Genomic DNA, 12,595 nt, shown 5'->3' on the forward strand with positions numbered 1-12,595 from the left:
GAAAAAATGTGAAAAAGTCAAGAGAACAAATATCAATAATTCTCTACTGGAGCCTGTTAAAGTAACAATAGACTATTAAAAGATGTGAATTACTTGAAAAAAAACAGATACAACATTCTTTTGCCCTTTGGCTCATAGAAATAGCTACAGTGCCTACATTCTTCTTCTTCTTTTATGACCACATAGGATCACTTTAGTCAATCCGTCGTTCAGGTCTCTTTGAAGGGATTGTTCGGGCTTTGCGGTCCTCCCAGTACTTCTTCAGACGCTCCGATCTTCGTGCCCTTTCCTCAGTTGAAAACAGTGCCTACATATTATAGCAGATCACTTTTTTTCCTACAACAATTGTATAATGAATTGTTAGTTGAAGCCTTAGGTTTCTGACCAGTGGGTTATTAAACACTGTTTTCTGGTCACACTGTTCGAGCATGAATTTTTCGCGAGGTTATAATTGCCATTCACGATTGAGCACCTTCGGCTGCCATCTTGAACACGAAACTTCGGCAGTACTCGGCATTGGTTCAGACAGACTTGCCGGTGAATGAACGTGCCAACTGTTAACTAGCAGTTTGTATTTTTGTATGAAAGGTACACCGCTTTACTTTCAATTTATTGTGTTGAGTGGTAAAAAGAAGTGAAATGATTATTTGTCGCTTGACAGTCTACTTACAGACTAATGGGATAATCGTGAGAAGTTCAGTAGCGCAGTATATACAGTATCTGTCTTGTGATATCTTAGCTATGGATAAGAAGGAGGTCATGAAACCACTCGCTAATGAAGAAATTAAAATCCTTCAAGAAGTAGATAGGAATCCACATCTTTAAGCGTGTAGAGTTGGCGCGAACGTCAGAAAATTAACACCTTCTACTTTGAACACTATTGTGGGCAACCAAGACAAAATTGAAAATGCGTATAAGCAAACTAGAAACTGAACAAGAAAACGAGTGTGCGAAGGAAAGTTTCCGAAGTTGGAAAGAATGATTTTGAATAAATAAATTTCTAACTTCTGATTGGAATGCAAAAAGCTAGAAGCACACATCAAGCGTACTTGGTTATTAAACAATCTCACTGACAACAAAGACCTTTCCAAAGAACAAGGAACATAGAACAAAACATAAACCACTTTTCAGAAAATCAAATGATCATAGATAGGTCTCTCGGTCATGACCATCCACCAACGGCTGCACGGTTGCTTAGTTATACTTCCGTTACTAATTTTGTGGCAGCAACTTCCGTGACGCATAATTTCAGATGACTCCCAGCCATAAGCCATGTATGTCAACAGGACAGCTTTGAAAAAAAAAAAGTGTGAAAACTGAATTCAGCATTCCTAGCCGCAATGGAATCTATTACTGTGCTTTAACTTAGCACTGTCCTGTCTTGTTCTAGTGTAAAGTCTTTGCTGCCAATCAATGACACAAAACTCAACTTTACCTAAGCTAACAGCTTGCCCCTCAAAGGTGCAATATACTCGGTGTTAGAGAATTCAAGGTCATTTTCTCTTATCACACAACTTTCTCCGACCAAACCGTGGCGAGGGCCTCTAATCTCTGTTGGAAATTACATTCCCTACACAAGGGATGGCAAAGAACATTTTCAGGTCTGGGGAATATATGATCTACTAAGCGCTAAAGGCGAAAAGTCCTGACGTGTTAAGTTTGGGATTTTTTTATAGAGATTTAATATGATGGGCATCGAGACTTCAAATTTATGACTTGCTAAGCGGGAAAACGTGTTAATGAGGAACGTACTAACGAGACTTCACTGTATTATTAGTTAAGTTATTAGTTCCTACTATGGCGCATACTTTGTTTATATGTTCTCTTCATTTTATCAACCAGCCATTTCTAAATTGAACATCATACCAGTTATTCCAATATTCTGTGTTGATTCCGAATGAAAGCTTTGATGACACAATTTTTCCACTAAGTTTGTTGCTCCATGTGTTTAATTATCAGTGGTTTGTCTCTAATTCAGATGTCAATGAAATTTGTCTAACAAGCCTGTATTTGTCTCCAACATTTAAGATGATGATTCATGTGATGGCTGTACAAGATGTAAGTGCCCAGACAAACTGTTTTTAAAGACTGGTTATACCAATTTTTAATAGTCACATTGCATCAAGATGAACATTTTTACATAACGTTTTCTTTATAATTTTTAAATAATTTCAGTGTAAATAATTTTATCCATTCATCTATATATTAAGAGTTAACTAAAAACAGCTTTGTCCGTCCATTCTGCTGGACCAATTTGCTTCATTTTTGGTTTATTCTCTCCGGATTAGTATACCAATGAATCATCGGGCACTGATAGATTTCTAAGTCCAATCAACTTTGAGTAATCCTGAAATCAAGTCATTAAATGATCACTCCAGTAATTACAGACAAAGTCTTACCCTAGCCCGCAATACATTCTGTACGTAGCAGGTTGCACACAGTTAAGGATCAATATATTGGCGTAAAGATATCGACGAAGGTAAACGATTGGAAATTACGGCGACTATAGGCAAACCTCCAATTTCAACCAAACTTCGTACATATATGACTTAATACTATCTAGAGAGAAATACCGTGGGAGTAAGACACTTAGCACCCCAAGGGCAGAGTGGGGGAGGGGGAGTGACTTAAAAATAATTAAAAACGACCTATATTAGTGTTGAATCCACAATTTTTGGGGTCGCTGAGATGAATAGCGACACTCTGGATGACGTTTAAGTCCAAAGTCAGCCTCCATCGGCATGTGGTCCATAAGGAGTGAGAAAGAATGTTTCAATTGACCGAGGTCGGTACTGAATTCAGTTTTGGAGTTTCTCTAGGCTGATTAGTGACAGTCTCAATGATAGTTGGAATCGCGTATATAATAACACAATGTGTAAATACATAGTTATCACTTATTTCTATTATTTGAAAGGATCAGTTACTTCCCAGACAATCTGGGCCACCAGAAGGACAAAGTTCCATGCAAAACAAAATAATTTAAATAATTTAAAGTTTTAAATTAAACACACCCTTAAGTTACAAAATAGTTCATAAAAACAGAGCAAGTGGCCGCGCTGTTTGGGTCACATAGCTTTTAGCTTGAATTTGGATAGTGGGTTCGAACCCCACTTTTGGCAGCTCTGAATGCGGTTTTCTATGGTTTCCTATTTTCACACCAGGCAAATGCTGGGTCTGTACCTTAATTAAGGCCACAGTTGCTTCCTTCCCACTCCTAGCCCTTTCCTAACCCATTGTCACCATACGAATTCTGTGTCAGTGCAACGTAAAACAAATTGTAAATTTGTTCGTAAATTATCAATCAAAATCACAATTAAGAAATCTACAAAAAATCACTTCACACATAATTAATAGGTAATACAAATCCTAACAGTAAACATTTTAAAATGTACCCAGGCTGCGCATGAAGCAAGACACATTATCTGATCTATTTATAATGAATGCTGCGAAGCAGCGTGTGTCCTTTAGTTATTTTTAATATGTGGCTGAAGACGGCCTGATGTTGACCAAAGCATGTACAAAAAAAAAATTTAATGATAATTTCTTAAGTGTTTTTAATATATTGAATTGTATTAAGGTGGATGTTTTCAGTTCTTTTTCTTTTTAAGGGAATTTTGTGTATTATACATTGTCAGTACAGAACATTATATGAGATTCATAAACTGTTTGTGCGATATTTTTAAGGTTCGGTTATTTTTTGAACAGGCTTTGTGCTTATAAATAATTTCAGTTGTTAATCATGACCGATTACAAGATATTAAAATCATTCCGTATTAACGGTTTTCACATTACAAAGGTAAAATGAAGTGTATCCTAATTCAATACATCATATAATTCCATCATTAGATGGGGTAATCAAATTTAAACATGTTTCAGCTCATTTGAGCCATCTTTAGTGAAAAGGTGAAGGGATTGAAATAATGTACTTAATACAAGCTAAAAATGTGCTGCCCTCCCGACCTTTTAAAATAAGGCAAACATACCAGCCAACATTGTGAAACAATAATCAAGAATGGTTCGCTAGATTGAGAAGATATTGAGAATGCTGCTGTTCTGAAGTTTTAAATTTCATCAGTGTTTTTGCATCACTTGTCACATGCATTTCGCCTGCACGTTATCTCAGGCTTGGTTTCTCAAACTTTCTTGCTCCCCTACTAGCCATTCGATGTGATTGTGTTTTTACAAAGGCAGACTTTTGGCCTGAATTTTCAACACAGTAGTTCCATCCTGTTTTGAATTGTTGTAAAATCAAAATTTTGTAAAATAAGAGGTCTGCAACCTCGCCATGTGCACTTATTGTTCGTTTCCATCTGTATCATTTGTTTTCATTTCTTTTCTTCTTAGGTTAACAAAGTTTTTAGATTCAATTATGTTTTGTATTAACCCCTGTTTTCACTTAATTTTATCGCGAGTTGTGTTTTGCTCCATATGATGATGTAAATATTGTATATTGTACTGTTTTTATTTCTGTCATGTCTCTCTTTTGTTTTTCCATTTGTTCCTTCATTGTTTCTTGGCACACTTTTAGTTTGTATTATGTAAATTATTTCAAACCCCCCCCCCTCTTTTCACTGAAATAGCGTATGGTTTTTAGTGCCGGGAGTATCCGAGGACAAGTTTGGCTTGCCAGATGCAGGTCTTTTGATTTGACACCCGTAGGGGACCTGCACGTCATAATGAGGCTGAAATGATGATGAAAACGACACATACACCCAGCCCCCGTGCCAGCGAAATTAACCAATTAAAATTCCCGACCCTGCCGGGAATCGAACCCGGGACCGCTGTGACCAAAGGCCAGAATGCTAACCATTTAGCCATGGAGCCGGACACCTCTTTTCACTGAAGATGGCTGAAACGAGCTGAAACATGTGTTAATTTTATTACTCCATCTAATGATGGAATTATGATGTATTGAATTAGGAGGATACACTTAATTTTACTTTTGTAAAATCATGACTGAGGTCTTTTAATGATTTCAGACCACTGTGTTATTACAATATAGCTGCAATTTCATTTAGCTGGGCATATTGTCTTCAGCTTTGTACTGAATCTCTCCTTTTGCTGACACCAATGGCCTGAAATTTCAAATTTAAAGTGGATGTATCCAGTATTTATATCTCAAAGCTACAAGTGACATTACTGAATTAAATGTACAGGGAATAGTTCAAGGTTCTGGAGAAATGTTTCCTGGGCCTGGAGGTTGAGAAACGCTAGTATATCCAGATATATTTTAGTCAGTGTGACAGTTCTAATGAGTGATTTTGTCTTAAAAGTCCTTACAGTTTTCTGTAAAACATATTATTCTTTCTTTTAAATATGCTCGTTGTCGACAACAGTATGCTTAATGGATTTTGTAGGACTTTTAATGTAGAAATTTTAATATGTAGCAAAGTACAAGTATATATAACAAATCTGTATTGTACGAGATCAATGACTTTGTTAATGACCATTTACCATCTTATCACAAAATACAATATGTAGTCTTTCGGGTTCATTTATTGGTGTCTGTATCATGGTTTTTTGAAATCACAGATTTATTTCAGAATAGACCTCATAGTGTAAATCTAGTCCTCTGATATTGTAAGTTTTTAACCCCTCTAATTAAATTGTTCCCATACTTCTTAATTCATGAATGCAGTTTTCTCATTAATGCTTAATGCTGGGTTAACTTCCTTTTATTAAATATATGCAGACTCCATAATGTTATAAATGGGATAAGAAATTCCTGTAATAAAGATTTTTTAAGAAGAATATATATTAACAGTGTAGAATAATTTATTTAAAAAGAAGACCAGTATTGCATTTAAATTTTCATCCTCAATTTCACATTTTACGAAACTAAATACTTGTTTTGGACACTTGGCTGTTACGGCGACATTTTTTTATAAATTTATCTGTTTTTTATCATTTATTTCCATGTGATTTTATTAAAATGTTTCAGGTTCCTACGAAAATAAAATTTAATCTGAAAAGATATATTTTAAATAAATTGTGGAAGAATTGTTAAGCTGTGTTTATTTTAGAAATAAAGTATCATGATATAAATTCCAAAGAAAATTTCCCATAAGACTTGTGCAGATATTTATGGCTAATTAATCAGTAGTAGAGTGATGTTATTAGGTGATGTTAGTAATAATATTGAAATCTGGGCTTGCAGGTTTTTACAGTACCATGCAAATTAATCAGAACACATCTTTTTCATAATTTTCCCAATGGTTGGCAACAGTGCACCACACATTGCTCTTTGCATTCTGTGCTCTGTTATTCGTGACAATTGTTTTAGGTTGAAAGTGCATTTATTTTGATGTGGAAGGTTTCCTTGTGCAATTAGTAACACAGTAGAGTCCCTCAAACTTGATCTACTGTGGATTGAGTGTGTGTTGACTTTCCAAAATGTGGGGTTTTACAGAATAAGGGGTGAGTTATTCAGAACTCATATTTTAACTGCATATTATTCTAATGAAAGTTCTAGCACAACACAGGATACAGAAAAGTATATAATTTTCCTAAAAATTAAGAAGAAACTTTCATACACAACTGAAAAAATGACTTGGTTCTTTGTAGGAAAAAATGTTGTGATGATCGACTGTCTCTCACATTCATTTAATCTTCATGCAGCTTATTCATATAGGTGACAGAGAAACAAATTATCCATTGCAGATACACTTTACTCCTTCATGTAATCGAGCATTCCTTCAGCACCTGTAGTCCTTCACTGTGAGTCATCTTTAACTTTTTCATTGTCTCCCATCTTGTTCATTTTAATCTTTATTCTCTTTCACTCATGCACCTACAGTGAAACCTTGTTAGCGTTGCTCATTGACTCAGTTTCTCTCTTAACGTGTTGTAAATTCAAACTCCTGATTCTCATTGTATTAAATCTACATAGAAATACCTCACATCGTGTCATGAATTTTCGGTATTACCATTTAGTATGATCACATTTTTCTTAATCCTGAAAATGTTCTTTGTCATCCCTTGTGAAAGGAATATTATTTTTCAACACAGATAAGAGCCCTCAGCACAGGAGGCAGGTCGAGGAAAGTTGTGCAATAACGAGACAAAGCCTCGAATTCCTGAACTTCACAGGGTAAGTTGCACCTTCAGGGAGGAAGCCTTTAGCCTCAGGAACGTTCAGTTTTTCTTGCTGGTTAGCAGTGAGATTGCTGAATAACCCAGTGACCTGTTTGTGCTTGTATTTCACATTCCATTCGGAAGTTAAAAATTTATTCTGTGGTAGTGGTACAGTGAAGGATGGCAAATATTTGTTGCCTGATAGCCTACCTACAGATTAGGAATATAATTGTATGAAGTTGACTAGTTTGGTGCTTATTTGTCTTGTAATTGCTTAAATCATCATCAATGTCCCACTCCAGTCACCCGGGTGTGGTCAGTAAGCCTCCTCCACTCCTTTTTGTCTTTCCATTTTTCCTGCTCCATTACTTCCGCCACATCCAATCCAGCTTCTCTAATGTCCTCCAAATCTGATCCATCCACCTTCTCGGTTTTCCAACTGGTCTCTTCCCTTAACTTCTCTTTTCAATTCCCTTCTTGCTACCTGTTCCTTTCCCATTCTTTTTATATGTCCGAACCATCTCTGCCTCGCTTTCTGTATCTTCTGTACTAACAGTTCTGTATTTAGCTCTTCTCTGATTTTAATATTTTGAATTCTCTCTCTTCTTATCTTTTTAACCAATGTTCTTAAAAATGTAATTTCTGCTGCTTGGATCTTGCTATCTTGTCTCTTGTTAGTTACCAGCGTTTCTAGTCTGTATGTTACAATTGGTGTGAAATACCCAGGTATGTGAACTGTTCTACATTCTCTAACCGTTCTCTGTCTGTGTTTACTTGGCTTCTCTTTTTCTCTTTTCCACAGTGCATGACTACAGTTTTCTGTTTACTAATTACCATTCCAAACTCCTTCAGATTTTCATTTCAAATGTCCAGTCTCCTTTGTACTTCCTTTTCTCCCCTTCCCCAAATCACCACATCTGCAAATACCAAAGCATTCATTTCGTCACTGCTGATTCTCTGTTTTACATGTTTTATGATTTCATCCATCAATATAATAAACAATAATGGCGACTGCACTTCCTTGCTTGGGTCCTTTTTTTGTACAAAATGTTTTGTCACCACTCCACACTTGTACACTGCTTTTACTTTCATGATACAACATTTTTATCTTGTTAGTTAATGATTTTGGTACATTCCTTTTCAGTAGACATTCCCATACATGTTTTCTCTTAACTGTATCATAAGCTTTTTCCAAATCCAAAAATATGAAGATGATTTCCTTGTTCTTTTCTAGATGTTTTTCCATTATCGTTCACACTGTAAATATAAAGTCTATTGTTGATCTATTCGGTTTAAAGCCATATTGTTTTTCCTCTAACTGTGTTTCTATTATATCCCCAGTCTTTTGTCTGACTTTCCCCATTATTTTTAGCCCATGTGATAGTGTTATACGCCCCTACCTCTATAATTTTCACATTTCTTCCTATTTCCTTTTTTGAACAACGATACAATGCTTCCTTGTTGCCGATCTTCAGGTATCCTTTCATCCTTCCATATGGCATTGAGAGCACAGTATAGCCACTGTAGTCCAATGCTTCCTGCTGCCGTAATATTATCAGCATTGAATTAGTCTTTTCCACTTGCTTTTACCTTTGGTCATCGCTTTCACTGCCCGTTAAAGTTCCAGCCATGTTATTGGATTCTCTTCTTTTTCTCCATCTATTATTCCATTTTCTTATCTCCCTCTTCCTCCGAGCAGTCATCCTCATTACAAAATACTTTGCTATCACCTTCTGAAGACTCTTTTCGTCATGTATTATGGATCCATTTTTCTCTAATGCCTTGATTTTATCTTGATTTATTCTCTTTGATTTTATTACTCTGTATAATAGTTTTATGATTTCCTCGACTACCTTGCTCAATTTTGTTGGTAAACTCTGCCCTACATCTCTCGTTTTCTTCCTTGATACTTCTGTTTACTTGTAGTTTCAATCTTCTGTATTCCACATGTAATCTTTCTATCTTATTCTCATCCATCTGATACATTTTTTGCTTTTTCTGTATCCATTTCTTTCTTCACCTTGTTCCTTTCTCTTATTTATTTTTTATTTTGTCTGTCCACCACCGTGTCTCCTTTCCCTTAACCTTTGCTTTTGTTTTCCTGCATCCCTCAATTGCTGCTTCCACAAATGTCTGTCTTAAATTGTCCCACTCTTCTTCTCCACTTTGTATTTCCGTGTTAGGCAACTTCCTTTTATCCAGTCTTGGAATGCCATTCTTTTATCCTCCTCCAATTCCCAAATCCTGATCTTTTGTTTCTTCTTCAGTACAATTTTAGGGATATTTACTTGTTTTAATTCCACAATTAATGATCTATGATCACCTTCCGTACTTTCACTGGGATTATCTTTGTATTCATGACGTATCTTTCCCATTCTCAGTCTGTCATCACAAAATCGGTGTTCCATACTGTCCTTCCCAACTGTATCGGCTGATCTTATGGTTGTTCTTCATAAACTGTGTGTTCTTTATTACCAGGTTATTTCTGATACAAAAGTCCAACAGTTTCATTCCATCTTAATTTCTGTTGCCATACCCTTATGGGCCCAAAACATTCTCATATCCTATTCTATCAGTTCCCACATGAGCATTCAGATTTCCCATTATCATGATCCCATCTCCAACAATATATGTTTCCAGTTCATTGAGCAGATCTTGTTTTCTTCCACGCTACATCCTGTCTGTGGAGCATACACCTGTACTACCTACAGTAGTTCCTTGTTTACATGTATGTACATTATTATAATTCTTTTATTTACATACTCAACTTCAGCTATTGGTTCAGCATTCTGATTCACCATAAATCCCACCAGTAGCAGCCGGCCCACAAGGACTCCTGGACGGTGTCCTCCCTAGAGAACGAAAGGTTTTTTTTTTTTTCTCTTGATATTTGGACTCTAATAACGCTAAGAAAATTACATTTCGTCATAAAACTGTAAATTCCCATCAATAAGGAAGACTGTTAGGCAATATCAAACTTAGGTAAGTAACTTTTAGTGCGCAGTTCGCTGGTAAATGTTTTCAGGTTGAAGGTAAGGCACGGACTCTCGAGCTTCCGTCCCAGGATATAGCGAGATATATGCTGGTGAGGGGAGAGAGATGTAAGGGGGAAAGCACGTCGATGGACGGTTTTGGAGGGACGAAGGTTTTAGGAAGAGGCTCGGCAGAGTCCGGAGGAGTAAAGGCATCTGCACAAATCCCTCTATGGGCATGTGCCATCCATGACTGCATATAATGACATTAAATAATGATTCATTACCTCGTTTTCCCTATTTTTAATTATATTTGAAGACGAAAAACAATAATGAATCATAATGAAATGTAACGTTTGAGAACAGGAATGCTGATTCAAATTGCAAAGGTGAAGTAACACAGGCATCTGGCTTGCGTCCTGCATTTCGTAAGGTTTGGCAGCAGTGAGCGAGTTCGTTTTCACGCGGAAGACTTGAATGAGTGCGTTGATACTGGTTCGTAGTTGTACTCTTTGTTTGTAATTTTCCTTTATGTTCGTGCTTCATGGTGATTATTCTGTACGCTGTTAAGCTTTGAAAGTAGTGTGTGTTAATTTACGGGTTCCATTGTGATTTGGAACGGCTTGTGGTAATAGTGATATCCTCGTGATTTATTTATCTGTGTCTAATGATGTTAATAATAATATTTCTGCTGTGCTCTAGAGTTGAAACTAGGGAGTTGTGCTTTCCTTATTGTAATTTTTGTACTTTTTCTTACAATACTTACATCTTAGGGTGATTATTCCTGCTTTTGAAATGAATTCTGTGGACGCTATTATCAAGAATGGGTCTCTTTCTTTTGATAATAGATTAGAACTGAAAAGGCTAGGACCTCCGAAACCCGATTTAAATATTATACAGGTTCAAAGTCTTTGCAAAAGTAAATTGCACATCGTACAAGCAGGATGTGCGAATGTGAGATAACAAGTCCGTTCTTTTGCTACATGGGTTTTGCTATGAATTCTCGTGATCTCGCGTGGACATTAATTGGTGTCATGGACCTAAAACTCTTGAATGAGTTAAAAAATGCATAAATCTAGTGAAAAGCATATAAACAATGGTATTCAGTTCGCGATGCTTGATAAGGTAGACATCAGGTACCAGTTAGATAGTGTGTATAGATTGAAAATTAAACAGTTCAATGAGGACATATCAAAAAACCATTACACACTTGGTAGACTGATTGACTGTACTAAGTTTTGTGGAAAATCTGAGTTCGCACTGCGAGGATACAATAGAAGCAAAGTCATCCGATAATCTAGGAATTTTTCTTGGGTTGGGTAATTTAATGGTCGAACTAGACTCTACTTTAAAGGGGCACATTGAAAAGAAAAAAGCTAACAGTCGTGTTTTTCTGACACCAGCTAAAATTATACAGAACGAGCTTTTAGACTCGATCTATTCCGTGCGCTTTCAGTTGATATGTGACAAAAAGCCCTGTGAGTGGGGGACGCAGGCGAAGAATACACCCATAGTATCCGATGCCTGTTGTAAAGGCAACTAAAAGGGGGCGACCAAGGGATGATTGTATTAGAACCATGAAACTACTTGTGATTAGTACCACCATGCGGGAAAAACTGTGGGTCGCTTATACTTGCGCGTAGTACCACTATGTTAGGTACACAATAGGTTTGTGATTAGTAGCCACAGAGTGCATTACTGGCTTTTACAATACCTGTGATTAGTACCACTTTAGGATTGACACCATGGTTCTGACTTGCCTATGATTAGTACCCACTATATGAGGAAGTGAGAAAAGCAACGGGAAACTACCTCACTCCTCATTTCCCTAGTACGCCTCTTCAGTGACGCCTAGACTATTTATGACAGCTGTTGGCGGAGCTGCAGAGGATCAAACCAGCCTTCGGGCTGAATACCCAACATACATACATATGAGGAACACCACGGGATAGTGCAGGTTCCTGTGGTTAGTACATGTATGTGATGAACACCATAGGTTTGCGTTGCCTGTAAATGGTGCCGCAATGTGCAAAATACCCTAGGTCTGTATTACATGTGCAAATTTCATTACCTATGAGTAGTACCATAATGTGGGGAATACCGTGAGTCTACACTATTTTTTTATTAGTACCGCAACATGACAAATACCATGGTTCTACTTTCCTAGCAATAAGTACCATTATGAGGGGCCAATGACTTGGCTTTTGGACTCCTTTAGACTACAAGCATCATCGATTCAGTATTATGCTATAGAATCAAACCCTTGGTCAGTAATACTATTGTTTTACGTCAGTCTCTGTGAATGTGAGGCATTGCGGGTCGGATCCACGGAACGTTTTAAATTCATATCCATCCATTCATTCTTCGTCCTCATGTTTTGAATTCTGGTCAGTGGAGGATTTTGGACTTTTAATTTGTCATTCCATTTCATCTCATTTCGTACCATTAGGGGTCGATAACTTAGATGTTAGGCCTCTTTAAACAACAAGCATCATTATCATCATTGATATGTGATGAGATTTCTCTGAGACAACCAGAATAACCATTAG

This window comes from Anabrus simplex, chromosome 7 (genome assembly GCF_040414725.1).
Source record: "Anabrus simplex isolate iqAnaSimp1 chromosome 7, ASM4041472v1, whole genome shotgun sequence".
Classification (NCBI taxonomy): Eukaryota; Metazoa; Arthropoda; class Insecta; order Orthoptera; family Tettigoniidae; genus Anabrus; species Anabrus simplex.